We start from the raw sequence: 14,691 nt of genomic DNA, 5'->3' as shown, positions 1-14,691 counted from the left end.
GATGCGGACAGGGCACCTTCGGCTCTAACTTCCCTTCCATTTTCTCTTCATTTCGGGGTTAGAGCTCCTGAAGCCTCCTGGGCAGGGAAGGCACGGTGGACAGCACTTTGGCCAAGGGACGGACACAGTGGCTCCCTCAGCCTCTTGGCCCACTGTCCACATTGGCACAGTCCATTCCTGACTCGATTCTTCCAGGGGTCCTGGAGGTCTGTGGGTGCCACCTGGGCATGGAGTCACCAAGTGCAGATTTGAATAAAATACGCCACTCACCCTGCTCAGCCAGAGACCCCAGCAACAGCTCCCCTGGGACTGCTAAAAGGAGAAGGCCTCAGACTTAAATTCATCTGCTTGCATCTGAGCAATGACAGATAAGACAAAGTAAAGATGATCCACTCACAAGGGGCCCCCAGAACCAACACACGTTTAGAGGGCGCTGCCGACAACAAGATCTGACAGCCTTTCTTGGAGATGGAAATAAGACACAGGCGCAGGACAACTTAATTGGTTGCAGCTTAATTGGTTAATGGGTGACAGAGCCTCATATAATTAACTAAAGCTCAGAGGGCACGATTAGACTCTGCTGGTGCGGTCTGCTGGGCCCAGTGCCTGCAAAACCTGCTGAGCAGAGAAACCGTGCATGGGGGCGGGGCACCCATGTGGTGCTTGTCACTGGCTGGGGCTTGTTCAGGGAGGGCACGGCCTGCACTTAGGCTGAAAGACCCAGTAATAACAAAGAAGGCCTGCTGGGGACTCTGCCATCTCAGCACACGTCCTGGGAGGAAGCCCGGGGCTAGGATAAGGAACAGGTCAAGTGGCAATGATGGTGACACCAGAAAGCACAGCAGTGGGCCCACCTCCAGCCATGCTAAACCAGTGAAAATGGGCTGAAGCCAGAGAGGATGGAAAGCAACCCCGAGCTGCCTTGCCAAGTCCCTGCCTGTCACCCTCCCTGCCCTGGGAGGGAAAGAGGGTCCTAAGCCAGTCGAGGATGTGCTTTCATGTTGCATGCCCAACTCAACACGGCACAGAGCACAGAGGAATCCAGGTGTGTTAACACCACACCCAGGCTGGGGTGGGTGGAGTGTCCTGGTGACGGGGACACATGGCCTGAGCCTAGCAGGAGCAAGTGACAATAAAAGAGTAGAGATGGAAAGCAAGGGGCCGCCAAGCAGGAAGCGGGAGTGTCCTCCTGGCCTGGGAAGGAGCAGCTCCACTGGGGTGGGCTCAGGGCCCCCAACCCTGTGGCACATGGGAAGTGAACCTGCATGCAAGGAAGACCCCTGCTGGGTGTAAGGCGCAGCTGTCCACATCCACCACAGCCAAGGGTGCCCAGCGTCCCACCGTCCACGCCATCAAGTGCACAGCCTCTGGGACCAGAGCCCCATGGGCCCCCAGGTAAGCAGCAGGGTGGAGGAAGGGACTCTTCTGCCCCCCAAGCCCAGCTCTGCGCCCCTTCCCAGGCAGCAAAGTGGGCAGGAGGCTTCTCAGAGAGGAAACCCCAGAAGCCCCCACGTAGCTACTGCACTGGAGGGCACAGCTTGCATATACCATGAGGGCAGAGCGCTACAGGCCTCAGAGTCATGGAACGTCACAGCTTGGATGCTGGGCCCTGCCCGGGCGGCCCATATGACCAGGAAAACACAGGGAGCCCATCAGAGAGAGGCTTCCTGTAGGGCTGCTCAAGCCAACCCGGATCAAGACCTTGGAGGACAAGCAGTGCTAACATTATCAGAAAGAGCTGTGGAATGGAGTGAAGGCCTGCTTAGGAGGGCAGGAGACCTGCAGCATCTGCACACCCTTCAGCATCACAAACACACTGAGGTCCAGAGAGGTCAAGCCACTTCCTCAAGATCACACAGCAGGTTTGAACTGAGGTCTGCCAGGCTGCACAGCTCAGAATCATAGCCCCAGCCCCAGCCCCAGCCCCAGGCTGGACTGAGGTCTGAGTCCGGCCAAGAACGCAGCCCTTGCAGGAGCATCAGGTCCCATTGGCATCCCTTGGCGGTCACTTGCAGGCCACAGATATGGAGGCCAGCAGAGGACCCAGGAGGCTGATGGTCTCTCAGGCTCCCCTAAGGCACCAGACAGATGGGTGACCAACCTTCCAGGTTTGCCCTGGACTGAGGGGCTACCTGCAGGGAACTTTCAGTGTCAAAGCCTAGAAAGCTGGGCAAATTGGGATGAAATAGTCGCCCTCTAGGCAGACTGCAGAGGACCGGGCTGGGCAGACACTTGTGCAGGTGAGCATCAGAGGAGACCTGAGAGCCATGCTGGCTGCACCCCTGACTGCCGGGTCCCCTGGGGTGGCCCCTTCAGACCCATCCCCAGGACACCCAGGGGTTCTACAGCAGGAATTACAAGTGGATTCCAGGGGGCAGCGTATGAGCTGTCAGGACATCACGCTTCAAATAAACCCATCTGAAGTCCAGATCAGCATGTCTGCCTGCCCCAAGGCGTTTTACATCCTGGGTATCATCACCCCAAAGCTTCACCTTGTAACCTGCAGCTCTCCGGCCCAAGGACATCCACCTCTCTGTACAGTGTCCTGTCTCTCCTCAAGGTGACCTTGTTTCTACACAAACCTCCACATCTGGGGCCTCGAAACCATGCCAGCTCTGGGCATTCAAGGGACCCTAGAGATGGTCCCCACCACCTGCAGTGATCCCCTGGCTTGCGCAGGTGGTGGGGGCAGCTGCCAACACTCTGGAGTCCAAGGAAATGGTGTCTCCTCTCTGAGGCCAGCACTGTCCCCCAGATCAAAGAGGCACTCTCTCTCTCTCACTCTCACACACAGACACACACACACACACACACACAACAAGCATACACTGCTTCTCTCCTGTGGTTGGACAGCTCACATTACGACTTAACAGTCTATTTAATGCATCACCTGACTCATTTTCTGCACCAGAATGCAAGGTAGCTGTCCAAATGTCCCGACTCCCGTCCCTAACCCTAGAACAAGTCCGAGCAGATACCCTGTAACTATCTGCTGAATAATGAACCCCAGACCTTCACTGGAGTTCAGCCCCCTGACAAGGCTGTGAGATCTCTGCTCTTTGAGATGCCCAAGTCCGGGGCCAGCAGGCCCTTGGCAGTAGCCTGTGGTCGCTGGACAGTGAGGGGACAGAAGAGGAAAGCGATGTCCTCTACCCCTCCGATCCTGCATTCCCCAGGCTCTTGCAAGTTTGTGCGTTCTCCCCAGCAGTGCCACCAGCCTAGACGATTTGTAGACCAAGGTGCCAAGAAACCAAGAGGCTGGGCTTCTAGGAAAGCACAGGGCCGACCCTGCAGATCTAGGCCCCAGGGCTGCGTGGAGTGTGGAGTCGTTGGTGCCAGGGCTGCCTGCTCGGTGGGGTCCTGGGTGCCAGTGCCTGCTGCCTCCTGAGCCTTTCCAGGCGCCCCACCTGCAAACAAGAATCCGTGCCGGCACCTATGTGGCTGGATTGAAAGGCGTCAGAGGCTCAGGCAGGCTTCCGGGGAGAGGAGCGTAGGGCTGTGGGGACACTACAAGGACCCGAGCTGGCCTACGTCACGCTACGGGATCCGGATTCCAGGGCATGGCGCTCGGAGCGTGGGCCGCGCGCCCCCGTGTGGCCATGCCCGGGACCGCAGCCAGGCAAAGTGGTCGCCACCGCGGCTGGCTGTGCAGAACCCTGAGAAGGGAGTGCTGTCTGGGGCAGGAGGAAGAGGAGGGAGCCCCTGTTTTAATGCAAAGCCTTTGCAGAGGAACTTTCCTATTCAGAGTTTGGCGCACTGGAGCCTGTCGGCCTTCGTTGATGGAGTAGTGAGGGTTTGGCGCAGGATACGTTTGGCGCAGCCGGAGCAAAAGCTCTCAAACTCCCAGGAGATTGACTCCTCCCGTGTGTGGGGACGCCAGGTGAAATTCCGGCACGGAAGGACGAGCTCAGCCCATACGGCCGAGGGCTCGAGGCTCCCCTGTGCCTAAAAACGTATGCACTAGGGGTTTCGATCACTGACGCGGGCTTTATCTCCCTGTCTGCTTGGTGAAGTCTAAAAGGAAATATGCCAAGATTGGCCTCGGAAAGCGGAGCGTGGCTCGGGTATTCCGTCCCAGGCCGGCTCCGGAGCGAGCTGCGCGGAGGAGCGGGGCCCCGAGAACAGGGCGCCGTGAGGGGGACCCCGGCGCGCGGGGCGCTCGCTCTGGGTTCCGGGGGACACACGTGCTTTCCCGCCCCTCCCGCCCGTTTGCTCTTTCCCCCGGAGGCTCAGAAGAGAACCGGCGCCCCCACTGGCAGGGCAGAGTTGTCTGGGAGCTGACAGCGCGGCCCAGATGAAGCCGACCCAGGCCGGGTGCAGCCGTCCCCGGGTGTGCGTTCCGCTCCAGCCAGCCTGGCCCGTGGGACGGGGCCGCGGCCGGGGCCGGGGTCGGGGACGAGGTCTCCTCCGGCCGGTGCGCCCCTCTGAGCAGCGCCCTCCCGGCCACCGCCCCCGGAGCCGGGAAGAGGCGGCAAACGGTGCGGACCAGACTTTCCCGGGAATCCCAGCGCCGGCCGCACGCATCTTGCAATCCCTGACGGGTCACAGTCGGAAATGTAAGAGGGAATCTGTGACATGAACGTTAACATTTTGTACTTAATCCAATATGAAATAATTTATTTCGAAACGCAGTGAGTACAAAAGCTACCAAAGGGATATTTCGACTTCATTTTTCTTAGAAACCGGGGGTGGACTTTGCACCTCGAGGGCGTCTCAGTGCAGACTGAGCTCAGCGCGAGAGGCCTGAGGCCACATCGACGGACAACAGAGAGTGGACATTGAGGTCTCCGGAATTCATGCACCCCTGCTGTCAGCCTCGCCGTCCCTCCAGGAAGTCAGGGCCACTTTGGAAGGGACCCTGAGCCGAAGCTGCCACAAGCAGGGCCGGGGGCCTGAGACCGGGTGGAGGGGAGTCTGCAGAGCCGTCCTGGGGTTCCTGTCGCAGGGGCCAGGCCCTCTATAGAAACTGACACCTCTGTTCCATCGGGACCATAGGTCGGATTTTCCAGTAAATAAATGTCCACGTGAGGCCACCTCCAGTTTATACTGCAGCAGCTGTTAATTACTGATAAATTTCAAGAACAAAAATACTCCTTTTTATCGAGCAATGAAAGCAAAGTTTCTCCCTTTGCCTTGGCTGCCAGGAAACTCAGAGCTAAATCTGTTCTCAGTTAAATGCTATTGTCTCAGCCACTCTTCCATTAACATTTAGTTTTATGTTTTTCATTTTTCTGGCGATCATTATGTCTTGATTTTTTTTGTTGTTGTGTTTGTTTGTTTGTTTGTTTGTTTGTTTGTTTGTTTTGGTCTTCGGAATTTTAAGAAACCGCAAACCTCAGAGTAGTTTTGGAAACAGGCAGCGGATGCTTGCGAAAGGAGGTTTGCAGGTTTGAGCACTAGGGGGAAGCATTGTGTAATGGAAGACGCCGGCTTCCACCATCTCCAGTCCATGGCTATTTAAGAGCCGGGATTTTGAGCCAGTGACCTGTAACACCCTGAGCCCCAGCTTTCCGTGAGACAGGTAGGGCTCCTGCGAAAGTGAGCTGAGATTAAACCCGCCTTGGGAGGTGGCAAGAGCAGTGCGATTCAGCGCGTGGCCTCCGCTTCGCACTCCAGCTGCGAGCCCGCAGGCTGCACTTCCTCCCCGCGCAGTGGAGGCTCGCACACTCGTGCGTGGCTGACCAGGAGGACCGGGCGGGGGTCACAGGGCCACACACCCGAGCGTGGGGCAGACCTGGCACACAGGCACCTCAGGGTGTGTGCTCGGGGCCTCACACAGTGCGGCGCAGACAGCACCCGCCTGGGACACCAGCATCGCACCAGGATCTGGTCACGCGTGAGACTGGGCCCCGGGGCAGGGTGCCCGCCAGGGGCCGGGGTGGCAGATCCGCTGCTGCCCCGCGGCTCGCGGTGAGGCTGTAGGGGCGAGGCGGGGAGCAGGGGCGAAAGGTGCCTCCTGGCTCGCTGCACTCCGATCTCTTTCCGAACAGTAGGTTCCCTGGGGTGGTCCTCCAGGTCGGGCCTTGTCCTCTCAGAGAAAGTGACAAAATAACCCTCAAGTCCCTGTGGCGCCTAAATGCCATGAATAGCCGAAATAACTCTGCAGCGGCCATCGGGAAGTGAGCTGGAGAGGTGAGCAGATGGCCTGCTTGCAGACTGCATGTGGTCCCGCCTGGGTTTTGACAAAGATGTTGCTGATGTGCGGGACCCAGCAGCTCACTTTGGGCTGCCAACCCCGCTTTATGGTCCGGGCGGGACGGCACCAGCACAACAAGACGTAACTTCTTTCCTGATGCTGTTTATAAAGCGCTGACTCCGTTCCTGGCCCACAGAGAACCCTTGCAAACCTGCCCTGCCCTGCCCACCACGCCACACAACCCAAACCCAGGTTTCCTGGGAACTCACTGTATTTCCTGCACTTTTCAATAATAAAGTTGACTTTGTTGAATTCAACTTTTAGCTCAGATTGCAGCAAAAGAAGTTCAGGGTTGGGCAACAAAGTTAGAAGAAGGCTACTGAACATCCTTTCTTTGGACTCTGGCCCCTCAGCTATTCAGGCCCCTGCCCTAAAGGCCGTGCAGCTACTGAAGGTTCCTGCTCCCCAGGACGAATGCTCCTCATCTCGAAGTCTCCTCTGCACTCAGAAAGAAGTCAGATGCGTGGCCCTGCTCTCCACTTAGGGCGCAACTGTCTTAAGCCACAGCTTTGAGCAGGGCATGGTGACACATGTACAATCCCAACATTTAGGGAGGCTGAGGCAGGAGGATCACAAGTTCAAATACTGTCTGGGCAACATAGCGAGCCCTTATCTCAAAATACAAAACACTAAAGTAGAAAGCTGGGGTGTAGCTCTGTGGTAAAGGATGTAGCTCTGAGTTTGATCCCCAGTAACACACACAAACACACACACACTACCACCACCATCACCACCACCTCCACCACTGGCTTTACATTCTAGACAATCGCCTTCCCTCACATCTGTGCTATATTCTAAGAGTCCTATTATTTCCATCGTAGATAAAAATAAGATACATTTTATTATGTAATTTGGGCTCACCATTTGGGCCCCAGTGGTCAGCTCCTATTGCAGTGTGTGTTTGGGGAAATAAAGTCACAATAAAACATTTACAATCTTTAGCAAGGCTCTCAGATCTGGGGCGGCGGGGGGCGGGGGGGGGCGCGGAGCAGAGGCCGCCACAGTGCCCCTAGGGGACAGGGCTCTGGCAGTGAGCAGGGCTCTGCCCTCTGCCAATGCAGATGGAAGGCGGCTCTGGTCACTGCCACCATCCTCAGGGCCACCAAAGGACACAGCAGGGCTCCAGACCATGAGACTCAGTCTCTCCTCTCTCCAGGGGAATCAGCCTCAGGAAAAAATAGGCTGGCAACAAGGCAAGGAAGATGGGAGAGTGAAGCACCCACACTGGGAAGAGTACACCTGTCTTTCTCTGCAGAGTCTGTGATCCTACAACCCAAGTCCCTCGGGATCCGTAAGAGCACAATCAGAACTGATAAAGAAGCATGATATCAGAACGAGATCCATACACAAAAGCCCACTGCCAAGCAATCTAAAAAAGAAGACTACAACTCCCTTCACAAGAGCACCAGGAAGCATAAAACATTAAGAATAAATTTAACAAGATTTGTACACCAACAATAATAAAATTTAATTTCCCTGCTGAGAACATGGAAGTGATTGAAGAGACGTTTCACCCGAGTGGCTGAAGACTTGGTGTTGTGAAACCGACTTCTGCCCAAACCAACAGATTCCAGGATTGCCTCATTGAAATCCCAGCACATACTGCTGTAGAACTTGACAAAATGATCATGAAACGTATATGGAATTAGAAAAGACTGTAGGGACAGGGGCCAACAAGACCACGGATGGTCAAAATCACTTTGAAATGTAAGACTGGAGTTGGGGGCTTCTTGACCTCCCTAAGTTTAAAACATAACCATGCAGCTGTCCATGGGAACAAAGAGGTGAAGGTGGAAGGACAGACATATGGGGCCCGGAACACAGCTCATCATCCAGAAAAATGTTCTCACATTTGTAGGCAGTGTGGTAGATTAACTAATGGGAAACTTGGAACACCTAGTTGAACTGAATCAGCGTGGTCCTAGGTGTGGAAGGCTCAGCTGAGGACTGTTGTCCACAGCATAAAAGGAGAACTGGAGGGGATGTGTTGATTCTCCTGGAGAATCAACTGGTTTTGCTGATATGGTAGTCCTCCTGATATGGACTCAGCTGTTCTCATCTTCGAGGAGCTCAGGACCTCCCTGCCACTGAGGATGGCTGTGGTTCTCTTTGGGGGAGCTCTGGTCTTTACCTTGAGTGTCACTTTCCGGCTCCAGGGCAGATCCCTCAGCCTCCTGGCACAGATCCTCCATCCTGATGGTGCAGACTTTCTGTGTTCCACCACTGACCTTTGGGCCCTTCCAGCACAGATTCTTGATACAGACTTCCGTGAGACATTGTCCTGTATTTTTTTTTTTTTTTTTTTTCTGGTACTGGGAATCAAACTCACCACGTTGCGCTTGCCAGGCAGGCGCTGTACCGCTGAGCTAAATCCCCAGCCCCAACGTGAGACACTGTCATGGGTAGATTCACGCAGGACATTGGCGTGGGCTCTAGGCGTCCAGCTGGACTCATGAAGGACACTGCCCTGGGATCCAGCCCCTCAGCTGGATTCTTTGGGTCTCCAGTGTGTGGACAGATCTCCTTCACTGTTTTGCATTTGACTCTTTGGGTGAATATTATAAAGTAATCCTATAAATTATGTGTCCTGCATTAAATTTATTCCCTTGCAAACCCTGACTACAACAGACAGTTTACTCTGAACCGAGGCAATGGTCTTTTTAACAAGTGCTGCAGGGAAACTGAGTATTCCCATGCAAGATGAATGCGAACCTTCACCTCACACATACACAAAAACTAATACAAAATGGTCAGGTTTAAATGTAAAAAGTAAAATAATCCCACTATTAGAAGATGACATGGGAGAAAATCTTCCAGATGTTGGGCTTGGCAAAGATTTCTTGGAAATGATACTGAAAACACCATAGAGTATGCAAAAGAAAAATCGTTGAAAACTGAGCATTCTTGTACTCCATATGATACAAAGGTGAACAAGATTGGGAGAAAGTATCTGCCAAACACATATCTGATAAATGACTTTCTCTAGAAAACACAAAGAACCCGCTCACCCCAATAAGCAACCCTATGAAAGAACTCAAAGGTTTGAATGACTTGTCACCAAAGAAGCTGCATGAATAGCTAATAAGCAACTAAAAAGATGCTCAACACATTCATCATCAGGAAAACACAAAGCAAAACCACGAGATACCACTTCCTACCCTGTAGAATGGCTGTAATAAGGACAGTGACAAACGTTGGCACGGATGTGGGGAAATAAGAACGCTCACACACTGCTGGTAGGAACATAAAATAATCGTCACCTGGGAAAATAATTTGGTGATTCTTAAAAAATGGAAACATAAATTTGTCATCTGACCTAGTGATCCCGCTTAGTTATCTGCCCAAAAGAAATAAAAGCATGTCCACACACAAAGGCTCAGACATGGGTGTTGTTGGCAGCTCTAGTCGCAATAAACAAAAACTGAAAACAACTCAAAGTCTGTCTGCGGGCCGATGGAGAAACCAAATGTGATGCATCATCCAGTGGAATATAGCTCAGCGAAAAAGGGATGAATCGCTTCATGCTGACTCGGATGAATCTCGAAACAATTACACTAGTGGAAGAAATGAGACACAAGACACTACGTCTTGCGTGATGCTATTCATACGAACAGTCCAGATAAGGGGAAAACTGATGGCTTACGGCAGTTGGAAGAACAGGCACTGGCAGTAATGAGCACATGGCCAGTCCTCCCTGGGGTGATGGAAATACTGTACCCCAGAGCTGACTTACACTGACAGCTGCACACCTGGAAAACATCCTTTAAAGATCTTTGAATTGTACACTTGGAATAGTAAATGATACATGTAAAGTATGCTTCAATAAAGTATAATCGCCGGTCAGTATCTGTCGGGGATTGGTTCTAGGACTCCTGTGGATACTGCAATGGGCATTTGCCCAAGTCCCATAGGTAACATGGTCATAGCATTTGCATATAACCTACAGGCCTCCCCCTGGACCCTTTGAGTCATGCCTCGATGACTGAAAACACCTTATTCGATGTAAATGCAGCAACAGAGTTGTTCTGTTCCTCTGTTCAAGGAAAAATGACAAGAAAAGGTCTGCACATATTCAGGACGGACACAATTTTGTCCCTGAATATTATCAATCTGCGGATGTTTAGCCCACAGATATGAGGGGCCAACTTTCCATGGCTTTACGGTGGCTTTAGAAAAAAAAAGAGTAAAATGAGATGGTGCCACTTTGGAAACCCAACCTACCTGAGGATGATTATCGCCTTAGGGCTGAGTATGGAGTCAGGAGAGGGCCGTGCGCCTCCAGACCATGACGCTGTTTGAAAATGCCTGATCTTCCAACACTATCATGTACAACACACACATGATAGTGCAACACACACATGGAGTGAGGACGCCTAGACAGCACGGAGTAAAGGGGCTGAAGGTGTCCCAGCTTCTAGCCTGCTTGGGAGAGGCAGAGAGGGCGCTGCTCCCTTGGGGCTGCCGCACTCCGGTCTCAGTGCCTGAGCCAGCCCTGCTCAGCCCTGGCTGTTCTCTCCTCCCAGACAGCCGTGAACCAGACTCCACGCGCACCCTGCGCAAATGCACTTCCCTTTCAGGCCCAGAACGGGTCACTTTTGATTTCCAAGGGCTGAGTCACAAAAGAACTAAATGGTTACTACAAGGGGCTCATTCAGAAAAAAAAAAAAAAAAAAAAAAAAAAAGGACAAACTCCCCTTTTTCAGGCAGAGGAAAATCATCACAGAACTTCATTTGCACTTAGAAGCTATCTGGAAAGTGGAGCCGAGGTGTGGCCACTTGCCAGTGATCATAGAAAGTTAAATATTGGTAACAAGAGAAAACAGTTGTCATGGGAAGAATTTCCCATCTCTGTACAAAATAAGTCAGTCGCTGCTTGGCTTGTAACAAGGTTGCCTGCCTTGCGCTTCCTTCCCAGCTCCGGTGTCTCTTATGGTCTAGTCTGCATGTCCGCCCCCTCCGGGAGAAAGCTCCAACCCAGCTTAAGCAGCTGAGAGCCGGACCACCACCCGACCGTGGCTGTGTGTCCCCCTCATCTCAAACAAGAGTACCACTAGCTTAGCATGATGCAGCCGGAGAAATGGTATAATTAAAGGGTGGGGTCTCAACACCAGGTAGCAGAGGATGTGTTGGGGCAGCAGGTTGTGGAGCAACAGCTGAAGCGGGCTGGAACCCAGGACTCTTCGAGAATGTAGCCTAAGGCAGGGTGAGCAAATAGGGTGGCCTATTTGGGTATCTAGCACTGTTCCCCATCTCTAAAAATCTATCCAGTGGTGTCATGTCATGTACTCCTTCACCCCAGGTACGGAAGTGCAGTTACTCTGGGCCCTCACTAGCGGTGCGCCCAAGAAGGACTGCTCAATGTGTGGGAGTGCCACTTCAGGCCCTTCCTCAAAGTCGAACTGACCACTCAAGTAAACATCTTGAATCAGTGGAGGACACTGAGGCAGCCATGACAGCACACCTGAAGACACTCACGAAAGAGGACTTCCAGACCTGCTTTAGAAAGTAGCAAGAACAGTGGGCTCAGTGTGTTCCAGATGAAGGGGAAGATTTTGAGGGGGGGGGATTAATGGCAATGTAAAAACCTCTATTTTGGCCTTCATATTTGGGAGAATGTAGACAGAACCAGTAGGAAAACATACATGGAGAATACGGAGGGCTGGTTAGGCTCAGATGGATCTCTCCAGGTCTAGCTAGTACATGCTAAAGAACAGGCTACATAAGTTTGGGAGGAATAGATTTTGTCACTAATGCTGACCTACTTCTGAGGAATGGAGTAGTAACAGTCCCAACCCCAGTTACCTCAAGAAATCAAGGACTAAAAGAGAGATGCAGTCAGGCTAGTTTGGGGATCAGGTAGTGACTGTTCCACTTAACACTGTCTCTGCATCAGCGACCTGAAATTCTCTGAATCATCATCCTATGGCAGGATGTGAACAGGGATCTCCAGGGAAATGAGTTACTGAGTGCCTATGTGCCACTTGCTTTCCAAAGGTTGCCTAGGCAATAGAGATGGTCCTATTCTTAAAAACACACCAACTTTTCTCTGTAAGAATATACTATCACTATAAAGAATAGAAAGCACACCAAGTGAAGATAAACAAGTAAAACCGTCTAGAATTCAATTACTAGGAACATGTTCTTTTATAGACATTCATGACCATATACATACTGAAACTGTATTGAGCTCATGGCTTGGTTACTTTGTTTTTGTCCCATTAGGTTCTGAATAGTTATGATATGAATATTCTAAGTACTGGAGGATTAACAGACTATAGAAGAACTTGTCATAAGGATGATATAATTTAATCATTCTGTCAGATAGTTTCCACTTTAAAACATTTCTTTCAGTTTTGCATCTCTGACAACAAGACAAGGTCAGCAATCTTTCACTTTTTATTGATTCTTTTTTGTTCTACACTGGGACTTAACATTTCTTGCAATATTTACAAGTGACTGTCCGTCTGCGGTTTCCTCTGCTTCCTCCTTAAATTCCTAGGATGTTCTGAAGGGTAGGTCAGTGTACTCCACCGTCCTTTGCCCAAGCTCACTTTAGAATCCACAATTCTGATCTGGCCCAAGCCCTTTCTTGAGCACTTCCCTCGAGCTCTAAGACTTCCATCTCTGACCCTGCCTGAGGCAGCCCATGGCAACCAGGAGCTTGGAGTGCCTAAGTATTTTCATCTCACAACTAGTCAGTAACACAATTTAACAAACAGTATTAATAACTCACCACAGACCTTATTACTTTCCTCACACAATTCACACTTGCATTTGACCTACTTTCATGTTATTAAGTGCAAAATCTCAGCTAAAATTAGTCATGCACACTTAAAAGGCCCCCCATACTCAGAGGTATTTTGCACTAAGGTCTCAGAATGTATTCTTATGTGTTAATGACCTAATTTTTGTTTAGCTGTAATTTTTTATCCTAATACAAAAGCACATTTGCTGAGGAATAATTGGTTTTGGAAGTGAGTCCACCTTTGATCTCCCACGCCTCCACCCAAACCGGTAAACCCCAACTAAGAAAGGAAGCCAGAATTAACTCCTGCATATCTGTGGGGGAGGTCAGAACAGATTTTGTGGCATCACTAGCGTAAATGAAGGAGCTGAAATGGCCACATCCGATGACTGAGGAGTTTGAGACACTTACAAGAAGTACTTGCTAATAATTCAGATGGCTTTAAAATTGACACAGGTATTTTAAGAGGTAGTAAAAGCCATTGTCAAACTTACTACTAATAAAATTACCCTCACTTTTCCTAGCATATATGTAACTATATTGGTTTAGTAATATAGCACTGCATCAACTTTTATATCTTATCTATTTATCACATCTGATTAAATGAAAAAAATTTATAAATTTAACTGTTCTTCCCTGGTATATAAAATTTTGTTGACTGACAAATATACTTGCAGATATTTTGTACATGTTTAAAAGCAGTTAAACTAATTAAAATAAGGTTTTCTCTTTTGTGCAGCATTCTAAACTAAGGTATTATTTCTTTAAATATTCATTATCCATTGCCTCAGTATTTTCTTAAGATAAAACAGATATTTAAGTGAAAACACAACACAATGTTGTTCAAATTTCTACTCAGTCATCAGGGATTAGTGTGAGGTGTGCGCAGAGGGGCCTATGTTTTAAAAAACAAAGGTATCAGAGTTTGAAAAGTCATCTAGTGAATGAACAGTATCTTTTCTTTGTGGAGAAAAACCATCCAAAAACATGTAAACCATGGAACTCATAGTCAAAGACCAAGAAAATTTTTGTAATTATGAGCTTTATTTTTATCTACTATGCCAAGATTTTCATGGAAGAGACTTTACATCTGGTCTTTATAATTCACTTTACAGGCAAGTTCTAATATACAGTATGTACTCTCTGAACCAGCTTTTGAAGTCAACGTGAAAAACAACAGTGTGGATATTACTTTTGTTTTTAGTCATGATTTAAGAGACTTTAAATTTTTAGGGTCAGTATTATTTTGCTAGAGCAATGCTTTACCAAGGAGAAATGGGTAACTTTTCCCCAACAAGGTTAAGACATATATTTTTAATTAATAACATAATTGTCCATTGGCGCCCACCATCATAATCATTTATACAAATGTATTCTCTCAAATTGCTGCAGCAGAAAACTTAAAGGAACAGGTTAAAACACCGAGAAAACAGAATTCAAGCATTAGAATTAAGAAAAATAGCAAGGCCATCATCCCCGAGGAAAAATGTAAGGTATTTGCATTATAGTCATAACTGATTTTCCAATGTGTGCATAAGCATGCAAACAGAGCCACCCAAAGTAACTCAGCAACACGACACTACTGCGAAAGGTAGAGCGTAACCAGAGCAGGTGCTGCGGTCTTCTCTTCGGAGCCAGCCAGTGGCAATTCCCAGTGCATCCCCAGTGCTCTGGGGCCAGCCCCGGAGCCAGAGCTGCTGGGAGAGCAGAATGTGCCTCTGGGTCTGGAATGCCACTTTGGCCACAGAAG

General features: G+C 50.1%; 1 protein-coding gene across 2 annotated transcripts in view; it reads right to left on the bottom strand.

Moving 5' to 3' along the window:
* Window positions 1-13,966: 13,966 nt before the first annotated feature.
* The window catches only part of Ccser2 (coiled-coil serine-rich protein 2), a gene marked incomplete in the record, with an annotated part of 160,295 nt that continues 159,570 nt past the window's right edge, over window positions 13,967-14,691 (bottom strand). For both annotated transcript variants that reach the window (XM_005407889.2, XM_013506323.1), the window contains 1 exon segment: window positions 13,967-14,691.

This window comes from Chinchilla lanigera, unplaced genomic scaffold (genome assembly GCF_000276665.1).
Source record: "Chinchilla lanigera isolate Chin_1 unplaced genomic scaffold, ChiLan1.0 scaffold00109, whole genome shotgun sequence".
Classification (NCBI taxonomy): Eukaryota; Metazoa; Chordata; class Mammalia; order Rodentia; family Chinchillidae; genus Chinchilla; species Chinchilla lanigera.
The sequence above is the reverse complement of the archived record's forward strand: the minus strand, read 5'-3'. Positions and strand labels throughout refer to the sequence as shown.